The following is an 18,035-nucleotide window of genomic DNA, read 5'->3' as shown; positions in this document are numbered from 1 at the left end:
CAAAAGCAATCGCAGAAAAAAAGAGGTGGGAACCTTTTTTTAAACAAGGACGGTCCTCATGCTAAAAGGCCAATCAGGCAGTGTATCCCTAAAATGGAAGAACTCAATAATTCAGAGGGAAATCACTCCTGTGAAGCCGTTGTGAATAATTCAAAGTATTATGACTTAAAAGATTTACCATCTGTATTGAGAATGGAGAGAACAATGATTAATTCAACATCTGGATTAATAGAGTTTCAGTTAGAAGTTTTGATTTACGTTGGCCCTCTTACTGTCTGCTCTCCTATTACCTACTTTGACGAGAAAAGAAAGGGCTTTGCCCGAACCTATATTTCGACTGCGCGGCAGGCATAGTGCCCGTTTGTTCATTCATTCCAACAGCACTATTTAAGAAAAAATAAAAATTGTGGGTGAGCTTAAAGTATGCGTCTCTGCAAGCATGGTTTTCTGTGGGTAATGGTGAATTGGAGGCAAATTTACTGTCTGTCACTGAAGACAGATATGAGGTTGAGATAATTGGAGAGGACATGAGTCTCAAATTGCACCCTATTACCTATGTAGTGCACTAGTTTCTGGTCAATAGTGCACTACATGCAGTAGGGAATAGGGTGCCATTTGGGAGGCAGCCTCTACACAGTACAGTATGGCCCTGTGGTTTGTGAGGGAATGTTGAAGAAAGTGACTCCATTCTTTGTCGTGAAAAAACTCTGCAGCCGCACTGGCCACCTTCGTCGGTTTGTCCAGCTATTTTCAATGGCGCAAACATATTTTACAGTTTAAAACGCTGTAGACGCTGGGGTACAGTATGATGTGACTACAAGGAATGGCAAATGGAAATCTTGGACGTCTGATCATAACGAGGCGTGGAGTACGGTGTCCATATTAGGAAAGTATCTCAAATAACATATCGGAGTAAGCGTTTTATTTTTGTCCAAAGTCATTGGTTTCGTGTTGAGTCATTTGTTTGCAAATGTTGGTTAACCTACTAATAAATTGGATAATCCAGATGGTTCTGTGTAGAGCATTTGAGGTCATGCTGTCTTTGAAACGTCTGCGCTCACTCTCCTACTGATGCAGTCACATAAGATACCTTTGTTTTTTTGGAGACCTTTTCGTGACCTTGGCACCTAGCTTGTATTGAGTACACCCACAACTCAAATCAATACAAGTCAATACAAACAATGCAATCAACTCCTATTTTGGCATAATATCCATGTACTGGTTTTGATCCAATGTATCGATATGTCAGTGAGGGAATGTGTGTGAGCGTTAGGGGTTGCATTTGCGTACAAAGGTTCAACTGACAGATTTAGTTTACTCCCCCCCAAAATCAATAGCTCCCCTGCGCACACGCAGACACACAGAATCCATGATGTGTCACGTGCAGAGTGCAGCCAATGACGAAGCTCTTTCCCACACTTCGCATGGATCCCCTGTCTCTTCTCAAGGTCGTCTCATGCCACGGGCTCCTTAGTGTGTGTGCGTACAATTCTTATCAGGGCAACTCAGATCTTTAACTGGTCATTAGGTGCAGTATAGCCTCTGTCGGTGGACTCATTCTCTCACCTATACAGTAGCACAGCTTTCACAAGCAATTCCACCCTCTCGTAGATTAGTCAAGTTCAAATTCACAGCTATTTCCACACGGCCAACTTTATCAAACTGACTCCTACAGACTTGGACTGCCCTGGTTCTGCTCCTCTCCGTGCAGTCCATTGTTCGTTCAAAGCTGACAAAACTGCCGTGACATTTCAGACCCAAAAAAGCCCAGAAAGTAGATGATCTTGATCTTGTGCTGTTGTTGAACACGCCCAGCTGGCTGTGTGTGTGTTTTTGTGTGCAGACAGGAGCAGGGTTCTCCTCACAGCGTATTGTGTTGTTACCCATACTGTATACTTGGGCAGAACAGGGAGAGGAAGAAATGAGTAGAGGGGAGACCCAGTGTCAGAGCCAGCCCTGTTTAGATGAAATGAATGCAGACATACATACGTAAATAAGGATGGGGGGCCTGGGGCGGCTCTATTCACAAGGCAACCCGTGTTGACATCCCTCCCTCCCTCAAGTCTCTCTCCCCGACCGTTGCTGTAGCCGAGTGCTAACCGATTGGAGCGATACAGGAGGGGAAAATGAACAGTATTTTATTTTCTCCTCTTTTCTTATTTCTCACTTTTTGTTCTTTATTGTCTCGGAAATCACAGACCAAGGCTTTATGTGCGTCAGTGTCTTGATCCGCGCCGGTATAACCCTCACTTTTATAATGAGTTCACTCCCTTTGTCACTATTGAGATCGGCTGAGATATATATGTTTGTTTTTTTAAGGGAGATCGTGTTGCAGTGAACACGGTCAATCCTCCGTGTCCTCCAGTGCTCAGGCCATGCTGAGATTATAAAACCATAAATTGGATTTCTCATGGATTACAAGTATTGCTTTGCAGAGTTGTTTTTTTTCATGACCTCCTCAGAATAAATAGAGATGGAGAGAGACGGGGGAAGGAAGAGAGAGAACAAGGACCACAATGGAAATAAGTCCCAGACTTTGTTATCCTCTGATTTTACTTATGTATATGTATGGCTTTTTTAAGTATTATGTGAGCTTGTTTTTTAAAATGGTCAAATTAATCAACTAAACTATACTAAACAGTTATTTGGAGCAAGTATTCAACATTTCTATATCTTCTTCCCCTCGTCTTTTTCTGTTTAACTCTCCTTTTTTCCACCTTTCCTTTTCTCCCTCTCACCCCTCTTCTCTCTTCCTCTTTTTCCCTTGCACTCTCTCTCTCTGCGTCATCCCTCTCTCTCTGCTTCTCTTTTTCTATATTTTTCCCTGTCGTAATCTCCCTCTCGCGCGCTCTCTTATATCGGTCAGATGTTTAGCAGCTGAGGAGGCGTGGCCCTGTGAGCATTCCAGGTCGATTCGACCGATGTTAGATAATACTGAAATCACATTGGTGGATGAGGCTTGTTAACCACAGGGGAAGGCAGTACAAGAGCACTTCACATGTCTATTCCTTCCCCACTCTTCATCGGCCTACGTTCTTGATGTTGTTTAGCACTCCATCCATTACACACATGTTCTTTTACACACAGATGGGCCCAACATCAATATCCACTATTGATGTGGATGTGGGAAATCTGTTGAACATCTGCGACTTGTATTTGCTTCAAAAGAGCCGTCTGTGCTGCAATTATATCATAACAGCGAACAAATCGGTGTATTCTCAGAGTAACAAATATGGCTGCCCCAGGGTTCAGAACATATTCCCGGATGCAAGGGGTGAATTTAAAGGCATGCGCTCCTTAGAGAGTAGAATATTCATTTGAGAAACCCTTTTCCCCTCTTCATTCCTTACATTCAAGGATGTTTATCAATGAGGTCTATTGGGAAATCCTTTTTTGTATTTGTTGACTTGTTTATTTTGTGTGGATGGGTTAAATGCTGCTTATGGTGACTTTGGCCTACTGTTTCACAGAGGCTATGTTGTTGTTGCTTCTGTCTGAATAATAAAGGCACAGCGACCACCCACTGGTAACAATGACACTACACAGTAAAGCCTCAGTTTATACACAACATTATGAACACCTTCCTAATATTGACTTGCACCCTTTTTTGCCCTCAGAACAGCCTCAATTCGTCAGGGCATGGACTCTACAAGGTGTCCAAAGCATTTCCACAGGGATGCTGGCTCATGTTGACTCCAATGCGTCCCCCAGTTGTGTCAATTTGGCTGGATGTTGTTTGGGTGGTGGACCATTCTTGATACACACGGGAAACTGTTGAGTGTGAAAAGCCCAGCAGCGTTGCAGTTCTTGACACACTCAAACCGGTGCGCCTGGCACCTACTACCATACCCTGTTCAAAGGCACGTCAATTATTTTTTGCCTAGTTTTGCCCATTCACCCTCTAAATGACACATATACCCCAGTCTTGGCCTCAGTCTTGGGGGCGGCAGGTAGCCTTGTGGTTAGAGCTTTGGACTAGTAACCAGAAGGTTACAAGGTACAAGAGCTGACAAGGTACAAATCTGTTGTTCTGCCCCCAAACAAGGCAATTAGCCCGCTGTTCCTAGGCTGTCATTGAAAATAAGGATTTGTTCTTAACTGACTTGCCAAGTTAAATAAATAAATTAAAAATACACAATCCATGTGTCAAGGCTTAAAAATCCTTCTTTAACCTGTCTTTTCCCTTTCATCTACACTGATTGAAGTGGAGTTAAGAAGTGACAAAAAGGGATCCTAGCTTTCAGCTGGTCAGTCTATGCCATGGAAAGGGCAGGAGTTCCTCATGTTTTGTACACTCTATGTATGTGGCCAGTGGGTTTGATAACAAGCTATACATTTTTATTGATGCCTCCAACACTGTCTTCTACCTCATTTCTATCTTAACCTTAAACTCTGTTGCTTCAATGATACATGAAAGCCAGCTAGTAGAGTACTTTTAAATTAGCACACATCACTCAATATCTTTCAGACCCTTTGGAGCTGTCTGTAGTAGTTTTATAGCATCACAGATGTGCTCATCAGTTAATCAAGGCAAAGCATAGAGAATACTATTTCTATGGGGGAGAGTGTTACATAACAGGGAGCATTGAGTTGTCATGAAGGCAGTGACCTCACATACTGTGTTCTCACATTCTGCCCTCTGGGATGACATCACTCTCCATCACCATAGCATCAGCAGCCTGTATCTGTAACACCGCCTGGCATATATCACGTTAGCCACAGCTTCATCCTCCCACAATTGATCTCTGATTGTGTCTCACGGTGAGAGATTTGAGTCTCACTGCCTCTTTCAAAAGAACATTTCCTATGTTGTATTAATGATTCTCTTCCCCTCTCTCTCTCCTTTACTCCTTCTCTCTCTCCTTTACTCCTTCTCGCTCTCCTTCCTTTGTGGCCTGGTGATTGGTGCATTCCCTTTCTCTGCCGCTTCGCCACGTCTGGTTGAAGGTAAGAGTTGTGTGCTTTTAATCGGCTACATAGACAGTAGAATGCCCTGCAGTAAATACCTAGCCCTGATCACAAGGAGACATAAACCCACCCTTTTTAAAAAAAAAAATTTTTACAAAGGAACTGATTTCTTAATATAATGAAATACTCTTGTCCAGTCCCCTGTGACTGTGTTACTGCTACGTATCCGGCTTATTTCATTAGTTTAGCCGCACAGAATGACAGGAATTCATAAACAAGACTGAGAGCTCCACTGCCATTGCCAAGTTCTGTTAGGCCCCCATTGACTGCAAGCTGAAATACACACACCACAAAATATCCCACAAACACTTCCTTCCTCTTGGCAATGCATGACTTTTGTCACTGTATTTGCTCTCCTCGCTCTCTCTTTCTCGTTAGAATAAACATTATGTCGGGAAAAAAACAAAGTGTAGACTTAATCAGCCCAATGCAATTGGAACGAGAGAATATAAGAGGAAGAATACGGTAAGGAAAGAATCCCTTTGTACCTTATCTCCCCAGAGATTAGCGCGATCCTCACGCTAATCTTCTTTTTGTTTTGACACTTTTTTTATTCTGCAGTCTTTTCTACTCCACTGCATTATCTCAGATTTAGGGAAATGCACACAAAACACCTTACAGAGAGAGTGTGGATTGAAAACAATGGATGCGAAATGTGTTTAGCCATCGGGTATAATCGTCCCTTTCACTCGCTCACTTGTTCACTCTCTAATGGCCTGCGGTGGCTGAGGTGTTTAGTTTTTAAGGTGAACAAAATGGCTACATGGCTAATTAGTGAACTATTACCACCACCCACACCTCTCTCCACTTCCTCAACCTCCCTTCTCCTTGCCCTTCACGTGAACACAGTTGACGTGATGATGCAAGGTACAACTAGGGGTCACATGACCCCGACCGTCTCCTCCCATTCGCGGGATTGATTGGTGTCATGGTAATAGGGGTGAACACAGGGTGGTAATGACAGAGGGGGAGAGCTCCTAATGACAGCACTCTGTGGCAGCACTACTGAGGCCCTGACTAGCTACCGAGGCCCTGACTGAGTGGCTCTTACTTGCTACTGACACCTGTGTGCCAAACCTCTCATAGCAACCCAACAAACGGCTACAGTACAATACAGGAAATAGAGTGCATTTGGGGTTACATTGGAAACAGCCCCCCTTCATTTTCATACCGTGACCCATTGATAAGCACTGTTGTCGAATAGAGGAGATTCTGTCATTTGTAAACAATGCCCAATGCTTCTCTGAATTAGTCCTGTAAATGTAGTTTTTTTTCTCATAAATAAGCACCCTGTGTTTGGGGTATGGATCCTGTTTGTTGAGCACTTCTCCCCTGATTGTTCTAGTGAATTAATGCTGAGAGCTGAATCCACCTTTAATTGTAATATGTGAGCGGTGGAGGCGAAGTTAGATAGAACCTGAACGGAGCAACCTTGGTGGATTGAATCAAGAATCTACAAGCACAAAATACATTTGTGTTTGTAAACACACCCAAAACCTTGACTCTCCACCTCTCCTCACCCCCGTTATTTGTTTTTGATGGGATCCTGAATATTTAAAACCCTCTTAAAAATATATATATTTAAAAAACTGGTGGCACGCCAGTGTGTTTGTTTGTAAGGGGGCCTCCTGAGCGTATAACATGCTTCAGCTTGCTGCCTCCATGCTAAGCTGTTTTCCCCCAAAGCTTTGCTCTCACATCCTATTCATAGTAAGATTACCAGCAAGGAGGGGGGAGAGAGGAGAGTGGAGGAGAGAGAGCGGGAGGGAGGCAGGTGTTTCCATAGCAACCCTGAGCAGGGAGCACGAATGCAGTTTCTGCAACAGCATCATCAGCAGCAGGAGTGTGCAAGGGACACAGGGCCTTGTCTTCACAACTAACCTCTGTTCCAGTGTTGCTGCCTAGCTCTATGGCTGGATCCTTGCATATGTCTTACCACTCTCCTCCTCTCTTTGTCTCTCTCTTTCACTCTCTCACTTCATTTATCTCTCTCTCAGGCCATTTCTGTTTTGACAAGCATTTTCTCTATATTCTCTGTCTGCTTTTATTCTCTTCTGGAGGAAAACAAGGGTTTCTCTAACTCCAACATGTTTATTTGTTTCCCGATGGTACCTATGAATTTTTCATACAGCCGCTTTAATTTCTTTGTCACAACCAGTAAGATGTTTAGAATCGCAGTTAGAGACGCTCTGACAAATCCAGCAAACTGTTACCAACTCCGGCCCCCATGCTGTTCCTTCCCAGGCTTTCTGCTTCCTGTTTCCTGTCATGTGACTGACCGCTAATGTCACCTCTCAGCAGGGCTCAGCGTAAGCATGCAAAGTGCTAATCACCTTAGTCCTCCACTGGTCACGTTTGCCAGCAGAGGTGTATCTGTCACTCATTGGAGTAGATAGTGAAGGCAATCCCCTTCCCTGAAACCTCCAAGGCAGCAGCCAGAGAATTAGCAAACCCATGAAATCATTGTGTACGGTTTTAAAGTTGGTTATGTTGGCACACTAGTGGTAATCAAATTACCGGGTCTGTTTTGAATTGTGATGTTCTCTCTAATTAATTAAAAATGTTGTATAACACATTTCCAAGGAGGTCAGGATACCACTAAGCAGATAACAGATTGTTGCAATCAAGTGGATGTGAAAGTAATGGAGATTGGGATAATGAGCCGGATGTTTCACCCAGTCATTTGGTGTTGAAGCCAGAGATGGTGTTGGATAGTTCAGTTGAATGTTTTTAAAGGAAGGAATTTATACTGAGGAAAAATACACTACATGACCGAAGTATGTGGACACTAGGGCTGTTGCGGTGGCCGTATTACTGCCACACCGGTGGTCACGAGTCATGAAGGCAGTCAAATAATTATGCTTCTCCAGGCTCTGATGCTGCTGCTGGTCATTAGTAGCGACTGGCTGCGAATGTTTATTGAATTGTTTTATTTCTGCCTTTTCTATTCCAGACATTTTGAAATTCACTAAAGCATCCCATGTATGTAACTTTAGTCTTTCACTTTTCACTCTCCCAACTTTTCTGACCGTTTCCGCATGTAATGGCCGAGGGAAAGATTTTGTGTATATATCTCTGTGCTCCGTTTAGTTAGTCTGCCTTTTTAATTAGCTTGCTAACTGCTTGGCACTCAGAACTCTATTGTCCCTCCAATCACTCTGACATCAATGCAAAAGTAATAGAAAATCGAATCAAACACTTCATGAGAGCCCATGAGCTCATGTTGCGCAACATTTCTATAGGCTATGCAATTGCGTGAGAAAACGGAGTGATGACCTCTATTAAAAAGAGATGGATCCCATCAGCTTTCTATAGGCTAGGCCTACTATATTTATTTCTCAACTTTCCTAATATAAAGCACATTGTTTATATTTACAACAGGACTAAAGCCTACCTAGCTGGCATGAAAATGAACCACAGGAAAAGCGTCCTCCATTTGCTATTTAAGTGCAAATGTGACATGTATTTTTTCCCGCTGCCCCTGTTTCGATACAGGTGCATGATAATGATCCATTCTAAATCAAAACAAAGTTCACATATTATTTAGTGTATATGTAAAGACAAGATTAAATCGAGAGTAGTCTGATGGGTGACAATATTAGCCTATCACTTGTGGATGATATATAATCACTTGGGAATGATGCCCAGCATAGAAACAATGCCTTTTTTTGCACCTTTTCGAATGATAGTTGCATACCTCATGTAGTCTAGCCCTTAGCCCTCTATGTTTTGATACGGTTTGTATCACAACTAAAGTGGCCAAATAACATCTTAAAATTAAGAACATTAATCCACATTACAAGGAAATGTTTTCCGCTAATGGAACATTCACGCTTATAGCCTACTACTATGTGGGCATTGCTGCGTGTGCTTACAATGTGAAGAAATAGACTAATAGTTTATCAACATTTTAAGCAAAACATTATGATCTGTTGCGTCAGCCACATTGCGTAAAAAAAATGTTTGATGCTAGTGGTTGTATAAATTTGGGATCTATCACATCCCACAACTGTCCCAGACTATGTTTGGAATATTTATTTTTCTTTTGGTGTTTGTTAGGCCTACTCATCTTGTTGGCTGGCAAATGTGGGCAGTTCTTCAAATATCTTCAATATGCACCTCAGAATTGGATAAGGACACGCACAATTGCGTCCCACAATGTGTCTGTCTTCACTTGTAGCCTGTGAGAATGACGTGATGGAGAGCCATGTGAGAGAGAGAGGTGATTAGGAGCTTTTCAAGCAACTTTTTTCATATCATCATTAGTCGCATCATGCAGCCTTAAAATGTATTAAAAATCAAAACGTATAGCCCAACGTTTGTAGAACAACTAAAATTGCATTAAGCATATAAGCATATAAGAATACCTGTTTCTTTGTTAACCGCTCAAGACAGAATAACTGCATGTGCGCACTCCCTCATTGTTTGGAGAAAACATTTTTTATTCTGCTTTGTTCAATTCTTCATACTATAAAATAATGCCACGGAATTCTAAGCAAATTTTGTTTGCTAAATGAGCTAGTATAGCCCACAGCCATTTGGCATAGCCAGATCAGGACCTAACATAAGGACAACTCAGAGTATGCTATTCTGTTCTTCTGAAATAGACTACCTTTTCTTCATCTCATGCTTCTTTAGACCTGTCTAAAATACATCATATATTTATTGTGAAACCCAGATTCGTCCGTCAGACTGCCAGATGGTGAAGCGTTATTCATCACTCCAGAGAACGCGTTTCAACTGCTCCAGAGTCCAATGTCGGCAAGCTTTACACCACTCCAGCCGACACTTGCCATTGCGCATGGTGATCTTATGCTTGTGTGTGGTTGCTTGGCCATGGAAACCCATTTCATGAAGCTCCAGACGAACAGTTATTGTGCTGACGTTGCTTCTGGAAGCAGTTCGGAACTATCTAGTAAGTGTTGCAACCGAGGACAGATGATTTTTAATGTCTACGTGCTTCAGCATTCGGTAGCCAGTTCTGTGAGCTTGTGTGGCTGAGCCATTGTTGCTCCTAGATGTTTCCACTTCACAATAACAGCACTTACAGTTGACCGGGGCAGCTGTAGCAGGGAGGAAATTTGATGAACTGACTTGTTGGAATAAGTGGCATCCTATTACAGTGCCACATTGAAAGTCACTGAGCTCTTCAATAAGGCCATTCCACTGCCAATGCCTCCTATGGAGATTGCATGGCTGTGTGCTCAATTTTTACACCAGTCAGCAATGGGTGGGGCTGAAATTGCCGAATCCACAAATTTTGAAGGGGTGTCAATATACACTGCTCAAAAAAATAAAGGGAACACTTAAACAACACAATGTAACTCCAAGTCAATCACACTTCTGTGAAATCAAACTGTCCACTTAGGAAGCAACACTGATTGACAATAAATTTCACATGCTGTTGTGCAAATGGAATAGACAACAGGTGGAAATTATAGGCAATTAGCAAGACACCCCCAATAAAGGAGTGGTTCTGCAGGTGCTGACCACAGACAACTTCTCAGTTCCTATGCTTCCTGGCTGATGTTTTGGTCACTTTTGAATGCTGGCGGTGCTTTCACTCTAGTGGTAGCATGAGACGGAGTCTACAACCCACACAAGTGGCTCAGGTAGTGCAGCTCATCCAGGATGAAACATCAATGCGAGCTGTGGCAAGAAAGTTTGCTGTGTCTGTCAGCGTAGTGTCCAGAGCATGAAGGCACCTCCAGGAGACCGGCCAGTACATCAGGAGACGTGGAGGAGGCCGTAGGAGGGCAACAACTCAGCAGCAGGACCGCTACCTCCGCCTTTGTGCAATGGGGAGCAGGAGGAGCACTGCCAGAGCCCTGCAAAATGACCTCCAGCAGGCCACAAATGTGCATGTGTCTGCTCAAACGGTCAGAAACAGACTCCATGAGGGTGGTATGAGGGTCCGACGTCCACAGGTGGGGGTTGTGCTTACAGCCCAACACCGTGCAGGACGTTTGGCATTTGCCAGAGAACACCAAGATTTGCAAATCCGCCACTGGCGCTCTGTGCTCTTCACAGGTGAAAGCAGGTTCACACTGAGCACATGTGACAGATGTGACAGTCTGGAGACGCCGTGGAGAATGTTCTGCTGCCTGCAACATCCTCCAGCAGGACCGGTTTGGCGGTGGGTCAGTCATGGTGTGGGGTGGCATTTCTTTGGGGGGCCGCACAGCCCTCCATGTGCTCGCCAGAGGTAGCCTGACTGCCATTAGGTACCGAGATGAGATCCTCAGACCCCTTGTGAGACCATATGCTGGTGCGGTTGGCCCTGGGTTCCTCCTAATGCAAGACAATGCTAGACCTCATGTGGCTGGAGTGTGTCAGCAGTTCCTTCAAGAGGAAGGCATTGATGCTATAGACTGGCCCGCCCGTTCCCCAGACCTGAATCCAATTGAGCACATTTGGGACATCATGTCTCGCTCCATCCACCAACGCCACGTTTGCACCACAGACTGACCAGGAGTTGGCGGATGCTTTAGTCCAGGTCTGGGAGGAGATCCCTCAGGGGACCATCCGCCACCTCATCAGGAGCATGCCTAGGCGTTGTAGGGAGGTCATACAGGCATGTGGAGGCCAAACACACTACTGAGCCTCATTTTGACTTGTTTTAAGGACATTACATTAACGTTGGATCAGCCTGTAGTGTGGTTTTCCACTTTAATTTTGAGTGTGACTCCAAACCCAGCTCTCCATGGGTTGATAAATTTGATTTCCATTGATAATTTGTGTGATTTTGGTGTCAGCACATTCAACTATGGTAAGAAAAAAGTATTTAATAAGAATATTTCATTAATTCAGATCTAGGATGTGTTATTTTAGTGTTCCCTTGATTTTTTTGAGCAGTGTACTTGTGTGTGTGTGTGTGTGTGTGTGTGTGTGTGTGTGTGTGTGTGTGTGTGTGTATGTATATATATATATATATAGTCTTTAAATGCAACATGAAGCAATTTCAACGGTTTTACTGAGTTACATTTCATATAAGGAAATCAGTCAATTTAAATACATGTATTAGGCCCTAATCTATGGATTTCACATGACTGGCAGGGAAGCAGACAATTACAGACGGAAATACTCCTCATTAGCTGTCCAGATGGCTGGTCTCAGATGATCCCGCAGGTGAAAAAGTTGGATATGGAGGTCCTGGGCAGGCATGGTTACACATGGTCTGCGGTTATGAGGCCGGTTGGAAATGCTGCCAGATTCTCTAAAATGTTAGCGACTTATCGTAGAAACATACAATTTTAATAACATTAAATTATCTGGCAACAGTTCTGGTGGACATTCCTGCAGTCAGCATGCCAATTGTACCCTCAGCATGCTAATTGTACTGCACATTTTAGAGTGGCCTTTTATTGTCCCCAACACAAGTTGCGCCTGTGTAATGATAATGCCCTTTAATCAGCTTCTTGATATGCCATACCTGTCAGGTGGATGCCCTGTCTTGGTAAAAGATAAATGCTCATTAACAGGGATGTAAACTAATTTGTGTGTGTGGAACATTCCTGGAATCTTTTATTTCAGCTCATGAAACATGGGACCAACACTTGATATGTTGTGTTTATATTTTTGTTCAGTATAATTTGTTTGTGCTCTAAAATAGGCTGTCTTTGTGTGTAGCTATTAGATAACCTTACTATTTTAAATAAGTTTAAGGTCATCAGCCAATTGCATAAATATGTTTCCAAAACGAAAGCACTACTGAACTGTACTTAAAAACATGTTACTGAAAAACACGTGTATAGCCCCCTTCCTCAACACAAAGACATTTTGTTTTCTTCTCATGTGCTGAAAAGTCACACAAAAAAATTAAGCTGACCTTGTTTCAGGAATTTTCCTCCGCAGGATGTTAGGAGCAGATGTGAGCAGACAAGCTGTCTCCTCCACCGAGATTGATGAGGTGTATATTCTTGAATATCAGATCATTCCTAACCAAGGGCCTGATTTCTCTCTACTATGCTGGTGGAGACTCTGCGGCTGTGCATCTCTGCTCACCTTTATCTCGCTAACTGATACCAAAATAGCAGATAGGAATCAGGATAACTGAGATTGGAAAAAAATAACCAAATCAGATTTGACACGATATTGACACCTGGCTGAATGTAATTTTTTCCTCATGCTGACAAAAAGATATTGGGCCTTGGAAGATTGTGATCAAACAAATCTGTTTGAAACAGGATAACTGTCATAGTTTTAGCAAAAACAGAAGGGGTAACCCAGACACGTCACAGATGCTATAATGCTGAAGCATCCGTTTTAGAATGCTTTCTCACCACCAAATATGGTAGGGCGAAGAAGTCCAGTTGCTGGTAGTGGTAGAGGATGGAACTAGGTGAAACTGGGTCAACGTTCTGCTAATTTCCGCATCAATTACACATCTGATCTCAATATTTTTCTGTTCCCAAAACTAGAATCTGTTACGAACACTGTCCACTGAGTTTTATAGACTTGACAGTTTGCCAAAGTAAAAAAATACATGTTTTTTTTAGAAGGAGTGCAAAGTTAAATTGAGTTTGTGGAAACGCGTACTTCAGAGGAGGCGTTCCCTAATGGAAATATGCAAATACATGCTACAACGTGACAATAGGAGCTCACCAGCTCATGCTTGGCCCACCTTCTTGCTTGTTCTGCCCATTATGCTTCACAGATGAACAATCTTGGCTTAGTTCTAAATATTTTTGGTTTTAGTGAAAGCTGTAGAACAGAGCAATAGCCTACATACTGTACTGTGAAGCCATTTGTTATGTCACAATGTAACATTGGCCTCAATGTTCTTTGTGCACCAACCATGCATTATTAGTTTAAATCTAATTTTATTTGTCATATACACATGTTTAGCAGATGTTATTGCGGAATGCTTGTGATGTGTAGTGGATGTGTAGCAGATGTGTAGCGAAATGCTTGTGTTTGTAGCTCCAACAGTGCAGTAATATCTAACAATACACACAACCTAAAACTAAAATAATGGAATTACGGAATATATATACATTAGGATGAGCAATGTCGGAGTGGCATAGACTAAAATACAGTAGAGTATAATACAGTATATACATATGAGATGAGTAAAGCAAAAATATGTAAACATTATTAGAGTGATCATTGTAGCCAGTGATTTCAAGTCTATGTAAATGGGGCAGCAGCCTTTTTTATTTTTACATTTTTTATTTCACCTTTATTTAACCAGGTAGGCAAGTTGAGAACAAGTTCTCATTTACAATTTCAACTTGGCCAAGATAAAGCAAAGCAGTTCGACACATACAACGACACAGAGTTACACGTGGAGTAAAACAAACATACAGTCAATAATACAGTAGAAACAAGTCTATATACGATGTGAGCAAATGAGGTGAGATAAAGGAGGTAAAGGCAAAAAAAGGCCATGGTAGCAAAGGAAATACAATATACCAAGTAAAACACTGGAATGGTAGATTTGCAGTGGAAGAATGTGCAAAGTATAAATAAAAATAATGGGGTGCAAAGGAGCAAAATGATTAAATAAATAAAATAAAATAAAATAAATACAGTAGGGAAAGAGGTAGTTTTTTGGGCTAAAATATAGATGGGCTATGTACAGGTGCAGTAATCTGTGAATTGCTCTGACAGCTGGTGCTTAAAGCTAGTGAGGGAGATAAGTGTTTCCGGTTTCAGAGATTTTTGTAGTTCGTTCCAGTCATTGGCAGCAGAGAACTGGAAGGAGAGACGGCCAAAGAAAGAATTGGTTTTGGGGGTGACCAGAGAGATATACCTGCTGGAGCGCGTGCTACAGGTGGGTGATGCTATGGTGACCAGCAAGCTGAGATAAGGGGGGACTTTACCTAGCAGGGTCTTGTAGATGACATGGAGCCGAGTATGAAGCGAGGGCCAGCCAACGAGAGCGTGCAGGTCGCAATGGTGGGTAGTATATGGGGCTTTGGTGACAAAACGGATGGCACTGTGATAGACTGCATCCAATTTGTTGAGTAGGGTATTGGAGGCTATTTTGTAAATGACATCACCGAAGTCGAGGATTGGTAGGATGGTCAGTTTTACAAGGGTATGTTTGGCAGCATGAGTGGAGGATGCTTTGTTTGCGAAATAGGAAGCCAATTCTAGATTTAACTTTGGATTGGAGATGTTTGATGTGGGTCTGGAAGGAGAGTTTACAGTCTAACCAGACACCTAGGTATTTGTAGTTGTCCACGTAGTCTAAGTCAGAGCCGTCCAGAGTATTGATGTTGGAAAGACGGGCAGGTGCAGGCTGTGATCGGTTGAAGAGCATGCATTTAGTTTTACTTGTATTTAAGAGCAATTGGAGGCCATGGAATGAGAGTTGTATGGCATTGAAGCTTGCCTGGAGGGTTGTTAACACAGTATCCAAAGAAGGGCCAGAAGTATACAGAATGGTGTCGTCTGCGTAGAGGTGGATCAGAGACTCACCAGCAGCAAGAGCGACATCATTGATGTATACCTTTAAGGTGCAGGGTTACGTAACCTGGTGGAAGCTGCCTAGTGATGGCTATTTAACAGTCTGATGGCCTAGAGATTGAAAAACAGCTTCTGTCTCTCAATCCCAGCTTTGAGGAACCTGTACTGACCTAGCCTTCTGGAACATAGCAGGGTGAACAGGCCATGGCTCGGGTGGTTGTTGTCCTTGATGATCTTTTTGGCCTTCCTGTGACATCGGGTGCTGTAGGTGTCCTGGAGGGCTGGTACTTTGTCCCCGGTGATGTGTTGGGCAGACTGCACCACCCTCTGGAGAGCCCTGCAGTTGCGGGCGGTGCAGTTGCTGTGCCAGGCGGTGATACAGCCCGACAGGATGCACTCAATTGTGCATCTGTAAAAGTTTGAGGGTTTTAGGTGACAAGCCAAATATCTTCAGCCTCCTGAGGCGCTGTTGAAGCGCCTCAGGAGACTAGTCAAGGACCATATCACCTCCACCCTACCCGACACCTTAGACCCACTCAAATTTGCTCACCGCCCCAATAGGTCCACAGACGACGCAATCGCAACCACACTGTACACTGCCGAACCCATCTGGACAAGAGGAATATCTATGTGAGAATACTGTTCATCGACTATAGCTCAGCATTTAACTTCTTGACGCACCCATCCCGTTAGCGGGATCATTTTCATCAACATCCTCTGAATTGCAGCGCGCCAAATTGGTCTCGACCCGCCCTGTGCAACTTCCTGACGGGCCGCCCCGAGGTGGTGAGGGTAGGTAACAACATCTCCGCCCCGCTGATCCTCAACACTGGGGCCCCACAAGGGTGCATTCTGAGCCTACTCCTGTACTCCCTGTTCACTCACGACTGCATGACCATGCACGCCTCCATCTCAGTCATCAAGTTTGCAGACGACACTACAGTGGTAGGCTTGATTACTAACAAAGACGAGACGGCCTACAGGGAGGAGGTGAGGGCCCTCGGAGTGTGGTGTCAGGAAAATAACCTCACACTCAACAAACCAAAGGAGATGATCGTGGACTTCAGGAAACAGCAGAGGGAGCACCCCCCTATCCACAGGACAGTAGTGGAGAGGGTAGTAAGTTTTAAGTTCCTCGGCGTACACATCACGGACAAACTGAAATGGTCCACCCACACAGACAGTGTGGTGAAGAAGGCACAGCAGCGCCTCTTCAACCTCAGGAGGCTGAAGAAATTTGGCTTGTCACCAAAAGCACTCAAACTTTTACAGATGCACAGTCGAGAGCATCCTGTCTGGTTGTATCACTGCCTGGTACACCAAGTGCTCCGCCCACAACTGTAAGGCTATCCAGAGGGTAGTGAGGTCTGCACAACTCATCACGGTGTCCCTCCAGGACACCTACACCACCCGATGTCACAGGAAGGCCATAAAGATCATCAATGATGACAACCACCAGAGCCACTGCCTGTTCACCCCACTATCATCCAGAAGGCGAGGTCAGTACAGGTGCATCAAAGCAGGGACCAAGAGAGTGAAAAACAGTTTCTATCTCAACGCCATCAGACTGGTAAACAGCCACGACTAACATTGAGTGGCTGCTGCCAACATATTGACTCAACTCCAGCCACTTTAATAATGGAAAAATGTATGTAAAAAATGTATCACTAGCCACGTTAAACAATGCCACTTAATATAATGTTTACATACCCTACATTACCCATCTCATATGTATATAATGTACTCGATACCATCTACTGCATCTTGCCTATCAATCATTCATATATATTTATGTACATATTCTTCATCCCTTTACACTTGTGTGTATAAGGTAGTTGTTGTGAAATTGTTAGGTTAGATTACTCGTTGGTTATTACTACATTGTCGGAACAAGAAGCACAAGCATTTCGCTACACTCGCAATAACATTTGCTAACCATGTGTATGTGACAAATACATTTTGATTTGTTGCGCCTTCTTCACCACACTGTCTGTGGGTGGACCATTTCAGATCGCCAGTGATCTGTACGCCGAGGAACTTGAAGCTTTCCATCTTCTCCACTGTGGTCCTGTCGATGTGGATAGGGGGGTGCTCCCTCTGCTGTTTCCTGAAGTCCACAATCAGCTCCTCTGTTTTGTTGATGTTCAGTGAGAGGTTATTTTTCTGGCACCACTCTCCCAGGGCCCTCACCTCCCCCTGTAGGCTGTCTCGTCACGATGATCAGGCCTACTACTGTTTTTTGTCTGCAAACTTGATGATTGAGTTGGAGGCGTGCGTGGCCACGCAGTCATGGGGGAACAGGGAGTACAGGAGGGGGCTGAGTACGCACCCTTGTGAAGCCCCTGTGTTGAGGATCAGCGAAGTGGCGGTGTTATTTCCTACCTTCACCACCTGGGGGGGCGGCCCGTCAGGAAGTCATGGACCCAGTTGCACAGGACTGGGTTCAGACCCAGGGCCCCGAGCTTAATGATGAGCTTGGAGGTTATTGTGGTGTTGAATGCTGAGCTATAGTCAATGAACAGCATTCGTACATAGGTATTCCTCTTGTCCAGATTGGATCAAATCAAGTCAAATCAAATTTATTTATATAGCCCTTCGTACATCAGCTGATATCTCAAAGTGCTGTACAGAAACCCAGCCTAAAACCCCAAACA

The 18,035-nt window shown here is 43.7% G+C and overlaps 1 protein-coding gene across 21 annotated transcripts in view; it reads left to right on the top strand.

The window, feature by feature from the left end:
• Positions 1 to 18,035, top strand: part of LOC112257981 (neural cell adhesion molecule 1) — a 301,900-nt gene that overhangs the window by 129,882 nt on the left and 153,983 nt on the right. The gene's annotated exons all lie outside the window — the stretch shown is intronic.

The sequence above is a fragment of the Oncorhynchus tshawytscha genome, linkage group LG09, assembly GCF_018296145.1.
Source record: "Oncorhynchus tshawytscha isolate Ot180627B linkage group LG09, Otsh_v2.0, whole genome shotgun sequence".
In the NCBI taxonomy this organism is placed as follows: domain Eukaryota; kingdom Metazoa; phylum Chordata; class Actinopteri; order Salmoniformes; family Salmonidae; genus Oncorhynchus; species Oncorhynchus tshawytscha.
This window is presented reverse-complemented; position numbering and strand designations above follow the sequence as displayed.